This window comes from Eretmochelys imbricata, chromosome 8 (genome assembly GCF_965152235.1).
Source record: "Eretmochelys imbricata isolate rEreImb1 chromosome 8, rEreImb1.hap1, whole genome shotgun sequence".
NCBI classification, from domain to species: domain Eukaryota; kingdom Metazoa; phylum Chordata; order Testudines; family Cheloniidae; genus Eretmochelys; species Eretmochelys imbricata.
Window position 1 is genome coordinate 106971400 of NC_135579.1, and position 18428 is coordinate 106989827.

An 18428-nucleotide genomic window follows, 5' to 3' on the forward strand; every position below is an offset into this window, starting at 1 on the left:
AGGGCTTTGTCCTATCCAAGTGAAGAGCCAGAGCTCGATGCATGACTAGGGTGTGGAGCCTTCGCTTATCCTTCGGCTTACGTGGCTTTGGGAAGAACACTGGCAGGTAGATAGACTGATTCAGGTGGAAATCAGATACCACCTTCAAGAGAAACTTGAGTGTGGCCTAAGCTGAACCTTGTCCTTGTAGAAAACTGTGTACTATGGATCAGTGACCAAGGCATTCAGTTCTCCCACCTTCCTGGATCATTCGAAAAAATGGCTCCTGGTGGAGGTGATGGCCATGAGGAAAGCGATCTTCACTGACAGGTATGGCAGGGAGCATGAGGCTATAGGCTTGAAAGGAGGGTCCATCAAAGCACACAAAACTAAATTGAGATCTCAAGAAGGAGCTGAGTCCCTGACAGGCAGAAGCTATCTACTGAGACCTTTCAGGAAACTGGTCGTGATAGGGAGAGTGAAAACAGCCTTACCATCTATGTGAGGGTGGGCTGCTGAGATGGCTGCCAGATGCACCTTAATGGACCTGACACCTTAAGATGCAAGAGATAGTCCAGAACTGTTTAAATCTTTGTCTGAGCTAGGGACCCTTTATGGGAAGCTGCCCAGATGGAGAACACTTCCGCTACTTGGGTAAGTAGCTCCTGTGGGTGGTTTTAGGCTATTAAGAAGAACTTTCTGGATTGCTACTGAGCAATGTGCCTCCTCTGCATTGAACCACTGATGCAATATGCTGCAAGACCAGCACTTGGGGATTCAGGTGCAGCCCCTGGCCAAGACCCTGGGTATGAGATCTACAGTTAACAGTAACGGCCAGGGTTGCTGAGCTAGCAGAGGTCTGAATACCACATCTGCCTCTGCCCGGCTGGGCTACAAGGATCATTCTGCCATGATCTTTCTTGAACTTGAGAATGACCCTAAGAATCAGAGATACTAGCATGTAAGCATACAACAGATCTCTGTCCCGTGGAATCAAGATAGCCTCTGCTATTGATCTAGGGCTTTGACCCACCCTGAAACAGAACCAAGGACACTTACTGTTCCGCCAAGTCACAAATAGATTCACTGACAGAAACCCCCCCTTTACCGAACATCCAAGACAGAATATCTGTGTTGAGACCGTGCACGGTGTGACAGGGTCGGGCCAGATGGCTACAGGAGAGTGACAGAAGGCAGATATATTAGCCCCAGGTTAAGTAGGTCCCTCTTCCCTGAGTAAGGTAACAGGGAAGGTTCCAGAACAATCAGGAACTTTCTGGAAACAATTAAGGCAGACAGGCTGATTAGAACACCTGCAGCCAATCAAGAAGCTGCTAGAATCAATTAAGGCAGGCTAATCAGGGCACCTGGGTTTAAAAAGGAGCTCAATTCAGTTTGTGGTGCGTGCAAGGAGCTCGGAGCAAGAAGCTGAGAGTGAGAAGGCGTACTACTGGAAGACTGAGAAGTACAAGCATTCTCAGACATCAGGAGGGAGGTCCTGTGGTGAGAATAAAGAAGGTGTTGGGAGGAGGCCATGGGGAAGTAGCCCCGGGAGTTGTAGCTGTCGCACAGCTGTTACAGGAGCCACTGTAGACAGCTGCAATCCACAGGGCCCTGGGCTGGAACCCAGAATAGAGGGCGGGTCCGGATTCCCCCCATTCCCCCCCAACTCCCTACTTGATACCGGAGGAGTTGAACTGGACTCTGGGTTCCACCAGAGGGGAAGGTCTCTGGCCTGCTCCCCAATCCACTAGGTGGATCAGCAGAGACTGCGGGGATTGTTCTTCTTCCTTTCCCCATGCTGGCCAGTGACGAGGCTAACTGAGTGAACAGCAGATTTGAGCCATGAAAGTGGCCAAACTGAGGGCTGCCGTGAACCTCTGAGGTGAGAAAATCCGCCAATAAGCGCAGGACCCACCAAGGCAGAGGAGGAACTTTGTCAGAATGGTCTGAACTGAAGGATCTGCTCTGAAGATCTGCCAGGTCATTTTGTCCCTCTGGCAAGTGAGACACCCTGAGAGCAACTGAGCTTCCAATGCAAGAGCTGCACAACTTTCCTGCTTCCCAACAGAGGCTGTCTGATCTCACACCCCCTTGCTTGCTCACATAAATTACCACCAAGTTTGTCACTAAGTACCTGGACAGTTTTGCCCTGAATGTGAAGCAGGAAATGCTCACGTGCACAGAATATTGCGCACAACTCGAGCACAGGCTGCCACATGACCTAGGACCCTGAGACAATCCCCTCACAGTGGTCTGAGGATGGTCCTTGAGGGACGCATGGAGGTCTCATATGGTCTGAAATCTGGAAACAGGCAGAAATGTGTTGGCAGAGGTCAAGTCCAAGGTAATCTTGATGAATTATGTCTTTTGCAAAGATGATCACATTGACTTTTCTTGGTTTCATTTCAGGCCCAGGACATTGAACAGACAAAGTCTGATGGATAGCTACCTGTACCTGGTGTCTGGAGTGACCCCGACCCAACCACTCATGTAGATAAGGATACATGTGATGTCTCTTTAATGAAAGTCAGCTGCCACTACTGCCAAGTACCTGGTAAAGATCCTTGATGTTGATGACAGGCCAAAGGGCAGGATGAAGAATTGTAATGAGCTTAAACAGAAAAAGGAAGCTTACAAGAAGTGGAAACTTGAACAAATGACTGGGGAGGAGTATAAAAATATTGCTCGAGCATGCAGGCGTGTAATCAGGAAGGCCAAAACACAACTGGATTTGCAGCTAGCAAGGGATGTGAAGGGTAACAAGAACATACAAGTATGTTAGCAACAAGAAGGTGGTCAGGGAAAGTGTGGGACCGTTAATGGATGGGGGAGGCAACCTAGCGACAGGTGATGTGGGAAAAGCTGAAGTACTCAATGCTTTTTTTGCCTCTGTCTTCACAGACAAGGTCAGCTCCCACACTGCTGTCCTGGACAACACAGTGTAGGGAGGAGGTGAGCAGCCCTCAGTGGTGAAAGGACAAATTAAGGACAATTTAGAAAAGCTGGACATGCACAGGCCCATGGGTCCAGATGAATGCATCCGAGGGTTCTGAGGGAATTGGCTGATGTGATTGCAGAGCCATTGGCCATTATCTTTGAAAACTCATGGCGATAGGGGGAAGTCCCGGACGACTGGAAAAAGGCTAATGTAGTGCCCATCTTTAAAAAAGGGAAGGAGGAGGATCCTGGGAACTACAGGCCAGTCAGCCTCACCTCAGTCCCCGGAAAAATCATGGAGCAGGTCCTCAAGGAATCAATTCTGAAGCACTTAGAGGAGAGGAAAGTGATCAGGAACAGTCAGCATGGATTCATCAAGGGCAAGTGATGCCTGACTAATCTAATTGCCTTCTATGATGAGATAACTGGATCTGTGGATGAAGGGAAAGCAGTGGACGTGTTGTTCCTTGACTTTAGCAAAGCTTTTGACATGGTCTCCCACAGTATTTTTGCCAGTAAGTTAAAGAAGTATGGGCTGGATGAATGGACTATACGGTGGATAGAAAGCTGGCTAGATTGTCGGGCTCAACAGGTAGTGATCGATGGCTCCATGTCTAGCTGGCAGCCAGTATCAAGTGGAGTGCTCGGTCCTCGGGCCAGTTTTGTTCAACATCTTCATAAATGATCTGGAGGATGGTGTGGATTGCACCCTCAGCAAGTTTACAGATGACACTAAACTGGGAGGAGAGGTAGATACGCTGGATGGTAGGGATAGGATACAGAGGGACCTAGACAAATTAGAGGATTGGGCCAAAAGAAATCTGATGAAGTTCAACAAGGACAAGTGCAGAGTCCTGCACTTAGGACGGAAGAATCCCATGCACCGCTACAGACTAGGGACCGAATGGCTAGGCAGCAGTTCTGCAGAAAAGGACTACAAGAAGGATGTGGAAAAATTGGAAAGAGTCCAGCTGAGGGCAACAAAAATGATTAGGGGACTGGAACACATGAGTTATGAGGAGAGGCTGAGGGAACTGAGGATGTTTAGTCTACGGAAGAGAAGAATGAAGGCGGATTTGATAGCTGCTTTCAACTACTTGAAAGGGGGTTCCAAAGAGGATGGATCTAGACTGTTCTCAGTGGTAGCTGATGACAGAACAAGGAGTAAGGGTCTCAAGTTGCAGTGGGGGAGGTTTAGGTTGGATATTAGGAAAAACTTTTTCACTAGGAGGGTGGTGAAACACTGGAATGCGTTACCTAGGGAGGTGGTGGAATCTTCTTCCTTAGAAGTTTTTAAGGTCAGGCTTGACAAAGCCCTGGCTGGGATGATTTAATTGGGGATTGGTCCTGCTTTGAGCAGGGGGCTGGACTAGATGACCTCCTGAGGTCCCTTCCAACTCTGATATTCTATGATTCTATGAAAGCCATTCATGTCAGGACCGGAGTGCGGACAGAAGGGAGCCGCCTCTCACTGGTTGCGCACCAGATGTTCGTGGGGAACCTGGTGCTAAATCATTCGTAGACTACCTGATTCTGGGTCAGGGTTTCATGTGAGCACTGGAATGGGTTACCGAGGGAGGTGGTGGAATCTCCTTCCTTAGAGGTTTTTAAGGTCAGGCGTGACAAAGCCCTGACTGGGATGATTTAGTTGGGGATTAGGTCCTGCTTTGAGCAGGAGGTCGGACTAGATGACCTCCTAAGGTCCCTTCCAACCCTGTAATTCTATGCATTTAGAAATGGAACCACTGCTATGGTTCCCAGGAACGTAGGGTCTGCACATCTCATCTTTGTAAAGACTTGTGAGAGGGGTTGCTGAAGAGGGAGTGGCTAGGCAGGTGGGAGGATAGAAAGAAAATACAGGATATCCTGATTCCACTGTGCTTAGCTCCCATGTGGCCAAGGTGATGGACTGCCAGGCATCCAGGAAATAGGATATCCTATCCTGGAAAGGTGGGGAAGGGTAGCAAGATCTAGGTTGGGTAGTATGCTGTCCTTGACACAGGAGTCAAATCGGCTGCTTCAAATCCTGATGATGCTGAGATGAAGAGACTGACCACATGATATTTAGCACGGTAAGTTTCTCAAATGTAGACAAGGCCCAGGAAGGAAGCTTGATCTACTTGAGTTCAACACAGTAAGGAATGGGGAATCACAGACTGGAGCAGTGCAAGATTTCAGAGAGCACATGTGGAGGATCTGTTCCTGGTTACCCTTGCATTTTCATTTTGTGAAGAGCTTTAGCTGCCTCTGCTCCTTGCTTTAGTATTGGGCTATTTAAAAAAAAAGAAAATTATGAGAGCAGGAGCAGTAAATACACATATGGGAAGGTTCCCTAGCACTTTCCATTTAACTCGTAGACTGAACTCCTATGCCCACAGAACAGGCAAAGCATGGTCAGCGTCACCACACAGCTCTCTCCAGCCCCTGCCAACATTTGTCTCCCCTGCCCTGTGGAGGTGGAAGGGGAGTTCATGCTCCAAAACCTATTCAGTGCTTGGCCTCTCTCCTCAGCCTGCCAACAAAAGGACCTGTACGTATTAACAGCTCTGATGGTTTTGTGAAGCACACACCTTCCCACTGGGAAGTGGACTCAAATCACCAAACTTGTTTCACACAGGTCACCGAACAGCATCTGATGGTCACAGCTTTCAGCGACTCCCATGAAACGTGGGCAGTCAAATGCCAGGGCAGCTTTGAGGAAATTACTCAGCATCAACCCCCTCCTTCCCTCTCCAGCCAGCCGATTATACTCCCAATGGGCTGGACAATGCAACAATGCTTATGGATGCTGTGGATGTTTGCAGGCTCCTGTGAGTGCAACACGCCACAGTGGGGACTTCCCTCATGAGCACCTCAACTCACACATAATAGGAGCCAGGGCCCTTCAAATACCTTTGCTGGAAATATTTCCACGCCAAGCGTGTCCATGTGATGCTGCATCTCCCAGACAACAATAAATTGGTTAGTCTCTAAGGTGCCACAAGTACTCCTTTTCTTTTTACACCACATAAACTAGCTTCTTCCCTTCTTAAAATCTTAAACTCCCCCGCCCCCCTTAGCCCTCGTTTGTGCGACAGCCTCTGACTCACCTCCCAAGGAAGCCAGAGATGCACCCCTACTCCTGCCGGCATGGGGATGCAGAGGCTGCTGCGTGACACCAGGGGAGCGAGAATGAGGAAACATAGGAACAGCCCTTTGGACCAGCTGCATTTGTTTATGAAGCTCAATTACTCATCCCTCACTTTCCTCTGGCACTACTCAAGGAGTCTCCCATCTACCTCCCTGGAGCTCCCTGCCCCTCCATTGAGCTACACACGACTCACTTTGTGTCATTTCCAAGCAATGAAATGATTCTGCAGCTGGGCTTCTGCATCCTTTGAAGGGCACAGTCACCATACCCAAAGCCATATCAGCAAGCTCCCTACATTTCCAGGCCATGCTGGAAGCTGCTCCATCCTGGCTAGATATTCTTTCTCTAAGAACCCTGAGTTGCTGTGATATATTCTGCCAGGTTTTGTCTCCAGATATCAGAAGATTCAAAAGCAGGGCAGCATTGCAGAGTTTCTCTGGACTTGACTTCAGGTTGACCTTGAAGTTTGCAGGCTTCTGGAAAAAGCTAAAAGTAAATAGTAAGGAAGCAGGCAGGCAGTGACCACACAGAGAGAACCAGCCGGAGTCTGACTAACATTTCCATCAACAGGTTCCAGAGTAGCAGCCGTGTTAGTCTGTATTCGCAAAAAGAAAAGGAGTACTTGTGGCACCTTAGAGACTAACCAATTTATTTGAGCATAAGCTTTCGTGAGCTACAGCTCACTTCATCAGATGCATTCAGTGGAAAATACAGTGAGGAGATTTATATACATAGAGAACATGAAACAATGGATGTTTATCATAAGGAGACTGATCACTTAAGATGAGCTATTACTAGCAAGGGGGGGGGGGGGGGACCCTTTGTAGTCATAATCAAGGTGGGCCATTTCCAGCAGTTAACAAGAACGTCTGAGGAAGGGGAGGGGGGCGGGGAAGATAAACAAGGGGAAATAGTTTTACTTTGTGTAATGACCCATCCACTGCCAGTCTCTGTTCAAGCCTAAAGTTAATTGTATCCAATTTGCAAATTAATTCCAATTCAGCAGTCTCTTGTTGGAGTCTGTTTCTGAAGTCTTTTTGTTGAAGAATTGCCACTTTTAGGTCAGAAATCGAGTGACCAGAGAGATTGAAATGTTCTCTAACTGGTTTATGAATGTTATAATTCTTGACATCTGATTTGTGTAATAGCTCATCTTAAGTGATCACTCTCCTTACAGTGTGCATGATAAACACCCATTTTTTCATGTTCTGTGTGTATATAAATCTCCTCACTGTATTTTCCACTGAATGCATCCGATGCAGTGAGCTGTAGCTCACGAAAGCTTATGCTCAAATAAAATGGTTAGTCTCTAAGGTGCCACAAGTACTCCTTTTCTTTTTGCGAATACAGACTAACACGGCTGCTACTCTGAAACCTGTCATTATGCAAGGCACTGAATTTAGCCATATGGAGTGGAAATCTATCAACTTCATGAAAAAACTCATACAGATACAGACAGACATCATCTTCCTTTCCAAATGCAAACAGATGGACATCATACCAAAAGGACTGAAGGTAAAAAATCCATTACAATCTACAGACTGCACAGACTGTGCTGACAGCTTGTGCCACACGCTCTCAAAGAAACTGCGGAACCACCTGATCAGCATCCTCTACAGCAAACAGGGAAAGATTAAGAATGAGCTCTCAAAACTGGATACTCATAAAAAAACAACCTTCCACACAAACTTCCTTGTGGCTGGACTTTACAAAAACTAGACAAGCCATTTACAACACACACTTTGCTTCTCTACAAAAGAAAAAGGACACTAAACTATCTAAACTACTGCATGCCACAAGAGGCCACAGCAATGGTTCCCTTAATCCAGCCAGCAATATTGTTAATCTATCCAACTATACTCTTAGCCCAGCAGAAGAATCTGTCCTATCTTGGGGCCTCTCCTTCTGCCCCTCCACCCCCACGAACATGATACAGTTCTGTGGTGACCTAGAATCCTATTCTCGACGTCTCTGACTCAAGGAATATTTCCAACACACCTCTGAACAACATACTAATCCACAGAGACCTTCCTACCAAGACTACAAAAAGAAGGATTCTGGGTGGACTCCTCCTGAAGGTCGAAACAGACTGGACTTCTACGTAGAGTGCTTCCGCCGACGTGCACGGGCTGAAATTGTGGAAAAGCAGCATCACTTGCCCCATAACCTCAGCCGTGCGGAACACAATGCCATCCACAGCCTCAGAAACAACTCTGACATAATAATCAAAAAGGCTGACAAAGGAGGTGCTGTCGTCATCATGAATAGGTCGGAATATGAACAAGAGGCTGCTCAGCAGCTCTCCAACACCACTTTCTACAAGCCATTACCCTCTGATCCCACTGAGAGTTACCAAAAGAAACTACAACATTTGCTCAAGAAACTCCCTGAAAAAGCACAAGAACAAATCCGCACAGACACACCCCTGGAACCCCGACCTGGGATATTCTATCTACTACCCAAGATCCATAAACCTGGAAATCCTGGGCGCCCCATCATCTCAGGCATTGGCACCCTGACACCAGGATTGTCTGGCTATGTAGACTCCCTCCTCAGGCCCTAGGCTACCAGCACTCCCAGCTACCTTCGAGACACCACTGACTTCCTGAGGAAACTACAGTCCATTGGTGATCTTCCTGAAAACACCATCCTGGCCACTATGGATGCAAAAGCCCTCCACACAACATTCCACACAAAGATGGACTACAAACCGTCAGGAACAGTATCCCCGATAATGTCACGGCAAACCTGGTGGCTGAACTTTGTGGCTTTGTCCTCACCCATAACTATTTCACATTTGGGGACAATGTATACCTTCAAACCAGCGGCACTGCTATGGGTACTCGCATGGCCCCACAGTATGCCAACATTTTTATGGCTGACTTAGAACAACGCTTCCTCAGCTCTCGTCCCCTAATGCCCCTACTCTACTTGTGCTATATTGATGACATCTTCATCATCTGGACCCAGGGAAAAGAAGCCCTTGAGGAATTCCACCATGATTTCAACAATTTCCATCCCAACATCAACCTCAGCCTGGACCAGTCCACACAAGAGATCCATTTCCTGGACACTACGGTGCTAATAAACAATGGTCACATAAACACCACCCTATACCGGAAACCTACTGACTGCTATTCCTACCTACATGCCTCCAGCTTTCACCCTGACCACACCACACGATCCATCGTCTACAGCCAAGCTCTGCGATACAACCGCATTTGCTCCAACCCCTCAGACAGAGACAAACGCCTGCAGGATCTCTATCAAGCATTCTTACAACTACAATACACACCTGCTGAAGTGAAGAAACAGATTGACAGAGCCAGAAGAGTACCCAGAAGTCACCTACTACAGGACAGGCCCAACAAAGAAAATAACAGAACGTCACTAGCTGTCACCTTCAGCCCCCAACTAAAACCTCTCCAATGCATCATCAAGGATCTACAACCTATCCTGAAGGATGACCCAACACTCTCACAAATCTTGGGAGACAGGCCAGTCCTTGCCTACAGATAGCCCCCCAACCTGAAGCAAATACTCACCAGCAACCACACACTACACAACAGAACCACTAACTCAGGAACCTATCCTTGCAACAAAGCCCGTTGCCAACTGTGTCCACATATCTATTCAGGGGACTCCATCATAGGGCCTAATCACATCAGCCAGACTATCAGAGGCTCGTTCACCTGCACATCTACCAATGTGATATATGCCATCATGTGCCAGCAATGCCCCTCTGACATGTACATTGGTCAAACTGGACAGTCTCTCCGTAAAAGAATAAATGGACATAAATCAGATGTCAAGAATTATAACATTCATAAACCAGTCGGAGAACATTTCAATCTCTCTGGTCACTCGATTTCTGACCTAAAAGTGGCAATTCTTCAACAAAAAGACCTCAGAAACAGACTCCAACAAGAGACTGCTGAATTGGAATTAATTTGCAAATTGGATACAATTAACTTAGGCTTGAATAAAGACTGGCAGTGGATGTGTTATTACACAAAGTAAAACTATTTCCCCATGTTTATTCCCCACCGTTCCTCAGACGTTCTTGTTAACTGCTGGAAATGGCCCACCTTGATTATGACTACAAAGGGTTCCCCACCCCCGCTGGTAATAGCTCACCTTAAGTGATCACTCTCCTTACAGTGTGCATGATAAACACCCATTTTTTCATGTTCAGTGTGTATATAAATCTCCTCACTGTATTTTCCACTGAATGCACCCGATGAAGTGAGCTGTAGCTCACGAAAGCTTATGCTCAAATAAATTGGTTAGTCTCTAAGGTGCCACAAGTCCTCCTTTTCTTATTTCCATCAACGTCAGTTAAGTGGAAAGGCAGAAAACTTTACTGCGGCATCAGCAAGACTGACCAGTGAACTTCAGCAACTTTTATTACTGGGTCACCCATGGCTCTCTCAGGAGCCAGTTTCTGCCTTGGCAGTGAGCGATTCAGGCCTTTCCTGCACTCTTTCCTGGTAAAATGGTTAAGAGAATTTGCAGTAAGCATGTCCCTATCAGTCACATTCCTCACTGAACAGCAAGTCCTGGTGGCAGTATTGTTAACCCCATAGCATTCAAATATCATAAGTTAGGCTCCAAAAATTATGTGATTACCTTAAAAATAATGAGTTTTTTAGACTAGCCACAAGGTTCTCTGTTTGCCCTGGAGCATCACATGACCCTGAAGCCATATCCACCACATCTCAATGCCTGACCTCCTCTCATCCCTCTAAGGCCCACAAAAGCATCAGGAGGTTACATTTCCCTTAAAAAACAAAACAAAACAGAACCTCCTAAAAGTCAGCAGGAGAGTGAATTACCCATGTCTTGGTCACTCAGGGACACATCCAGGAGGAATTTTAATTCGGAGTTCATGAGTCATTTGATTAGATTGGTGCTGGAATTACAGGTTGCTGCTGCATCCCCTGGCTTGAAGTGGTTTCCATTATATACCAGGTTTATAGTTTGGTTCAATGCCTCTCAGCACCCCCACTATAAAAACTGTTCCAGCATAGTTGATTAACTATGGACTCAGGGTTTGAGACCTCACCCAAGAGCTGGTCCCTGCTCTTTCTGACTGTTGTTCAGAAACATCTCCTCAGGTTTAGACAAGCCCACTACTGAGCGAGGCACCAGCCTTGATTGAAATAGGGGACTCCATAAGGGGATTCTCCTCTTCTCCAGAGATTGCTCAGGGAGATCTATTGTTTTACCCCCAACAGTCACAAAATAACCTCTCCTTGGAGTCTTCGTTTAGTAACCAAAAGCCAGTGCCTGTTCTCCAGTAGAATCCTTGGCTTCTTGCCCTCATCTTCTTCATTTAAAAGTTTCCTTCCTGTGGCCTTTTCAACTAGCTGAACTGGGGAAAGAGCAACTTTTATCACATGGAAATCTGCATGAAACAGAGCAATTCCCAGTTTTGGTCCAAAGTTTGGGGTTCTAAGTTTGGGGTTAACTCAGAATTTTGCCTCAACCAATCATCGGAGAAGGACAAACAACTATGTGTTAACAGCTAATGTGGCTCACAATCCCAAGTTCTTCTTGGACAGAACTAAAGACGTCACATCCTTGCATTTCTTTTTTGTTTGTTAGAGGGGATACAAGCAGGGCCAAAATGCTCGATCTGGGACAGACAGAAGTGCAACAGCACCTGCCCAGCAAATAAATATAAAAGACACCCTCCTCGCCAGCTGGAGTGGTGAGAAAAACCAGGGAAGAGAGTCCTGGCTGTGAGAGGGCCCTATCAAAAGCCTGGTAAGTTTCCTGCATGCACCACTGTAACTTCTATGGAGGCACGGTCCTGGAGGCTGGGCGGGCGGGGGGGTTGATGTCAAAGTGACTTTGTTTTATCAACAGAGATAAAACATGATTCATGCCAGAAAGCCAGATGTGCAGGAGACATTGCTATGCAACTAAAGTGCACGGAGAAGGGAAGGGGAGCAAGCTTTTTTGATGGTACTCTGATATGCTAGCTCTAGCCTGCCCTTGAATTCAATGGGCGTGCCTACACTGCAAAGGAAACCCCCGGCTGGCCCATGCCGGTTGACTTGGGCTCGCGGGGCTCAGGCTGAGGGGCCGTTTCATTGCAGTGCAGACTTCCAGGCTCGGGCAGCTCTGGGACCCTGCCACCTCGTAAGGCTCTAGAACCCGGGCTTCAGTCTGAGCCCGGAACTTTGCACAGCAATGAAAGGGCCCCACAGCCGGAGTCAGCTGGCACGGGCCAGCAGCGGGTGTCTGATTGATGTGTAGACAAACCCTGTATTTCCATTGAGAGAGCAGAGCTTTCTAGTCAGATAAAAAACAGAAAGTAGCTGGGCAGCTCTTAACCCAGAGTTTCTCCCAGATGCACTGACAGACCAAGGAAACCATCCAAACATACAACCAGGCACAAGAACAACAATTAACCACTGCAGAAGACAGCAATTAGGCTGTGTGCCAAGGCAAAGCCTGAGATTTCTTTGTCATGCAATCTGTCACTAATTCCGGATGTCACTCTTGCCGCGGGGAGGGAGCAAGTCCCCTTCTCAGTGCTGTATTTTACATTAAATAAAACCAAAATGCATCAGAGATGAACTTCCTATTTTCTTATTACAGCTGAAAAAAAAAAAACATTTAGATCCCAGAGTGGAATGCAAATTCTGGGATGGTGACAGGACCGTCCCGCCCAGTGGGACAGATATCACCTCAAAAGGCAAACAGATTTCAGTGCCAGCAAAGCAGGCCCTCTGCATAAAAAAAGCTCTAGAGGAAACAAAGATAATCGAAGAGCGGCAATTACTGCTAAACAATGACACGATTCCTGGCTAAATACACGGAGGAGAGATTAACACATTAAATTATGTTTGTTTCGTTTTTAAGCCAAAAGCATTTGACACAGTGTAAACGGAGATCCAGCAAAGAAGCCTGCTAATTCTCCCTTTCTCACATCAGAGATCACAGATACTAGCCGCACTTCTCTGCTTAATCACTTTTTATACAACTTAAGATGCATCTAGTGACAAATGCTATTGATTGAGATTTCCAAAAATAACTAAGGAGTCCTGCTGCTCACTGTCCCTCTATACTCCAGATAACCCAGCTGAGGGAGGTGGATTCCTCTAGTGTTACTAGTCTCACTGAAAAAACAACGAGGAATCCTTGTGGCACCTTAGAGGCGAACAAATTTATTCCTCGTTTTTGCTGATTCAGAGGGGTAGCTGTGTCAGTCTGTAACTAGTCTCACTGGTGCTGTAAGCCCTTTTTGCACGGTTTGTTCACTGAAGAACCCTGCCCATAAAGCAGTGTACGTGTCAGAGAAACCCCAGAGGTCCCTTGGCACTGCATTCACACTCACCCCCGTGTAACCTTCCGTGCCAACAGAGGCGTGCTGCCAGAAACTTGTACAAAGAGAAAAGAAGAAATTTCATCTGAAAAAACCCCAAACAGTTAAACTGCTCAGGATTCCTGGAACCATGCCACCCTGTGCTGTGATCGCCTCTTTCCTCATAAAATAAGCCCCGGGACTGAACTCAGATAGTGCTTGGTGGGAAACACCCTTAAGGGAAAACCTAGACACTGTATAAAGATACAACAAGGAGTCCGGTGGCACCTTAAAGACTAACAGATTTATTGGGGCATAAGCTTTTGTGGGTTAAAAAACACTGCAGATGCATGGAGTGAAAATTACAGATACTGGCATAGATATCTGCAATTTTCACTCCATTCATCTGAAGAAGTGGGGTTTTTACCCACGGAAGCTTATGCCCCAATAAATCTGTTAGTCTTTAAGGTGCCACCGGACTCCTCGTTGTTTCCGTGGATACAGACTGACCCGGCTCCCCCTCGGATACTAGACCCTGTATAGGAAATGGTGATGGTTCTCCAGTAGGTGGCACCTCCAGGGTACCGGCAGCACCAAGTCTCAGAGCACAGGTCAGTTGACTCGGGCTTGCAGGGCTCAGGCTTGGTCTCGAACTCAGGAGCTGAGACCCTGCTGCATCATGGGGTTTCCGAACTCAGGCTCCAGCCCGAGCACCCACACTGCAATTTTTAGCCCCACGCTCCAAGCTTGAATTAGCAGCCCCAGGCCAACCGCAGCCAGGACGCTGTCTTTTATTGCAGTGTAGACATACTGGACCAATGCCATAACACAAAGGGGGCGGTGCCGCTGGAGAGGTCAGCACTAGGAGTTCCCAGGACACTTTGTGTCAGAGTTTCGGTATCCTGGGCTATTTTAATCTGGGTAATTTCATTCTGCGGCCTCCAAGCACCGTAGCAATTTCAATTAGATATTATATCCTTCACTTCCTGTCCCAGAACAGCTACCACATTTCACCTCAGAGATGGGGGAAGTAAATTTATAGAAACACAAGGCCAATTAAGGAGAAATTATTGAACAGAATTTAAATATACAAAAATTCTTGATCTCTTGGATGGCTCATCAGGGATCTGAGTCTGTGACTGCACCAGACTGCAAACTCTGCCACTTGCAATTATGCATCCTATTTCCAGGCTTTAGCCAAGTCACTACAAGGAGGCAGCGAAATTCACAATGGAAATAAAATGCACGTTTTTAATAGCAAGTGTAACCAAACTTTGGAATGGATTACCTAGGGATGTGGCAAATTCTCTAGCACTTGGAGTCTTTAAATCACGATTGGATTACCTTCTAAAAAGACAATCTAGTTCAGCCACAAATTATTGGTGTAAAAGCAGGAATCACGGGATGAAATCTAGGGCCTGTGTTATGCAGAAGTAGGGTTGTCAGCTTTTTAAGTTCTGAAAACCAATACCTCCACACCCCATCTCTTCCCCCAGAGGCCCCGCCCCTCTTCTTTTCCCAAAGCCCCGCCCCTGCTCCGCCTCTTTCCTTGATACCCTGCTCCCCACTCACTCTTCTCCCACTTCCCCCACATTACTCACTGCTCTCCCACCTCCTCATCCCTCAATCCTCTCCACTTCTCCCCCACCCCAGCTGGGTTCCCTCTGCTCTGGGCTAGAATGGGAGCTGCAGCCTGACATGGCACCTGCTGCCTGCCCACCCACGAGATGCAGGTAGGAAGGGCCCCAGCTGAGCAGGGGCTGTTGTGGGTTGATGATCTGGCACACACCCCCGCCTGGGGTAACCAGACTTTTCGTATCGGGTCCCGTGAACACTGCCAGGTCCTCTATTCGAATGGATTTTCCAGGCAAAAACTGGACACCTGGCAACCCTATGCAGAAGATTAGACTAGATGATCATGATGGTCCCTTCTGGTCTTAAAACCTATGACTGAACACATTTGCTCAGAAACATGACCTATCTGGATATCTACCTTCTTGGGAACCAGACATACAGGGAGAGGGATCCCAGGTTGGGATGTAAACAGGTGTCCTGGCTCTGTGTGATCAGAAATAACTATACAACCACCCCTAAAAATAGATGAGAAGTATATTTGTCTCAGACAGTTTGAGGGACTTGGGGCAACGGGATCAAACTTTGTTCTGATTCTATCATGGTCAGGATCTTTGCTTAGCAGAGGTGCCAGAGAGATTTCTCCACAATACTGTCTATTTCCAATGACTTGTATAAAAGAACTGGTAGCTCATTGTTCAGCAAAGCTCTCCACAGGACTTTCAACTGTGTACCTCAGGTGAAAAAGTTCTTGTCCACTACCTCCTGCTCCAGGGACCATTCATGGCGAGTCTACTACTGAGCAGCTTAGCCTGTTTGCATGTGTGTTTCTCTTACCTAGCAGGTAACTGATCACCAGGAAAGTTTGCACTGCAAACTGCCAAGCCTGCAGGCATTCCTGGCAGAGCAGGTGGGCTCCCAATGCCTCACCGCTTGATTATGAAGAACATATGATGGGCTCACAGCCACACCCAGTCTCTGAAGGTCCTCACCTAGTCAGGGCTACATTCACCTTGAGGACCTTTATGGGCAGCTGTTCTTCTTGACGTGACTCAGCACATTAGCCTGTGAAGAGAGATTTCACAACCTATGGCCAAATTAAGAAGTGAAGCCCTGAGGAAAGGGGGATCTTACTGGTGCAGCTATGTGGAGGTCTCTGCAATGGAGTGTGCAAAGTGAATGTTTCACATCTGGAGATGGAACTGTCTTTACAATGAAATTTCTCACAGAAAATTAGGATTCCTCCTGAACTGTGTCAGAATAATCAGCACGCTGCCTTCTGTTGATGTGATAGTGTATGAAGAGCTTGTAACACTGGCCTGTGCCTTTCTGACCCCGTTCTAGCCTTTGACTCTCAACTTACACAGACACGTTACCCCAAAGTAGTGCAGCTCTGTAAACAGGACTCTGCAAGATCGTTCCTGCCTGGAACCCTCATGAATAAACCAGAGACTAGGTGATACAGGGCCTGCTACAGGGTTCATTTCAAAGACACAAGCACTGAACAAAAGGCCATGAATTCAAAAGCCCTTCAGAGTTCAAAGCTTGGAACACAGAAAGCAGCTTCAATAATACAAGGGAGAATGGGAGGGTTCTGCCTGAAAAATTGTTGATTCCATTGTATCACTACCTTTAAGTAATTAGATCAGAGTGTAATTATTGGGTAGGAATCTCCAGGAATGCCCTGAATACTAGGAGGACAGCAAACCCTTCCTGTAACATTACTTCAAAAATTAGCCTCCTGCATGTGGACTAGACCATGATGAGATTCACAAGTCCTCAATAAAACCTTTCCGACCTCAGCCTAGGTGGAGCTGGTGCCAATAAACACCCAATACCTTTCACAAGGTAGATCTTGTAGGAAAATTCCAACTCTCAGCATTAAGGGGCTTCCTACCACACCAAACAGACCCCCACCCTATCAGTTTCAACGTACGCATATCTCCTCCTAATTTCCTGAGCTATCCAGTCTGCTCTGTCTTTCCCACGCACACCACAGCTCTGACAGTCTTCAGCTTGCACAAGCACAGTGACTTATCTCCACACTGCCTGCCTAGGTCAGTTGTTTGGATATCATTAGACGTGCTCTGACTGAAGGCCCTAATGAGGTGCTGATCCCATCATCAAGTCACTCAATTCATCCAGAACGTGTCCCGTGGGATGGCTAGAAAAGACTGATGCACGAATTCCAAGTGATGTGTGACACAAAAGGGGCGCCATTCACATCACTAGAACTCTCGGCCTGTCAGCACAGCCATTAGAAACCCTGCTTTACACAGATTTATAATTCATCCCTCCCACACACAGAAATTGCTCTAGACTGAAACTTGGCATAAAGTTTAGTCCCAGGAGGGCATTAAAAAAACCCATTCAGCTGTTTCCATCCCATTGCTTCAGCTCTCAGCCATTTAAATAATGGCAATTTCTCATTTCTCTTCTTAACTGAGGAAATCCAATATAAAACAACAGATTTACATAACACTGGTGGTGACACAAGCTGGCAGCAGCCAGGAAACCCAGAGCAAAAGCTGCCAAAGCCACTCAGTCATCCCTCTCTGGCAAGTTTCTCCATTTGGATTCAGTTTAGCAAAATGAGTTTTATTAGGCCTGGCTGCAGTCATGCGTAATCTTCAAACCTCATCCCCAGCCCAGTCAGGACGCCTGCCCCTGCCCTTGTACACCTCGGGTGCCTGCTTCAAGCAAAGATCCCCTCTTGTGGCTGATGTAGCATTCCCACTTGTGCTTCCCCTGTTGCTTCTAGTGGCCTGTACAGCAATCCCTTCTGGCTGACGTGCACAGCAGGAATCACTTTCTCACCGAGCTGGGAGGGAAACATACAAACCGGAGGGGAGAAGGACTACACTGCGCGTCAGAAGAACCTGGTCAACGAAGTCTGAGCTTTGATCAGAGACCCTTTGTTCCTACTACTGCCACGTTCAGCTAACTGAACCCGCCACCAAGGCTCAACGAAGACACAGGCACCCTAGGGCCATGCCTAAGACCGCCCCAGTTCGCGGTTACATCAGAATCTAAAGCTTTAACTTTAAGCAGGAAAAAAGAAATTTCTAGCCCTCATGGTTGTGAAAAAACTTGAAAATGTGACCCACATGTAAGTGAAGCAGCAACATCTGCCAGGGTCTGCTGACAATCTGAAACGATAGCTCAGAGGTGTGAACTGCTCCATTCATGTCACTAGCGTGGTAACCCTGAGATCCACTGCTCGAGGGAAGGGGACAACCACGCACACCAACACCTCACTAGTAGAGAACTGTGGCATGGAAGGAGAAGAAGAATGAAAGCAGGCCTGTTCCACTCACGCAAATAGGCACACACCTTGGCTACAGGGGCAGGTAATTGCCCACGCTTCCCTGCTGCCACACCTGACTTTCTCAGGAAGGAGGAGGGGAGCACTCCAAATGGCTGGGCAGGGCCATGGGAATGGACCCATGCCCCACCATCATCACCATGTTATGATGTTCCCAGGGCCCCAGT

General features: G+C 47.2%; 1 protein-coding gene across 1 annotated transcript in view; it reads right to left on the reverse strand.

Moving 5' to 3' along the window:
- Nucleotides 1-18428, reverse strand: part of ST3GAL3 (ST3 beta-galactoside alpha-2,3-sialyltransferase 3) — a 355813-nt gene that overhangs the window by 106966 nt on the left and 230419 nt on the right. The gene's annotated exons all lie outside the window — the stretch shown is intronic.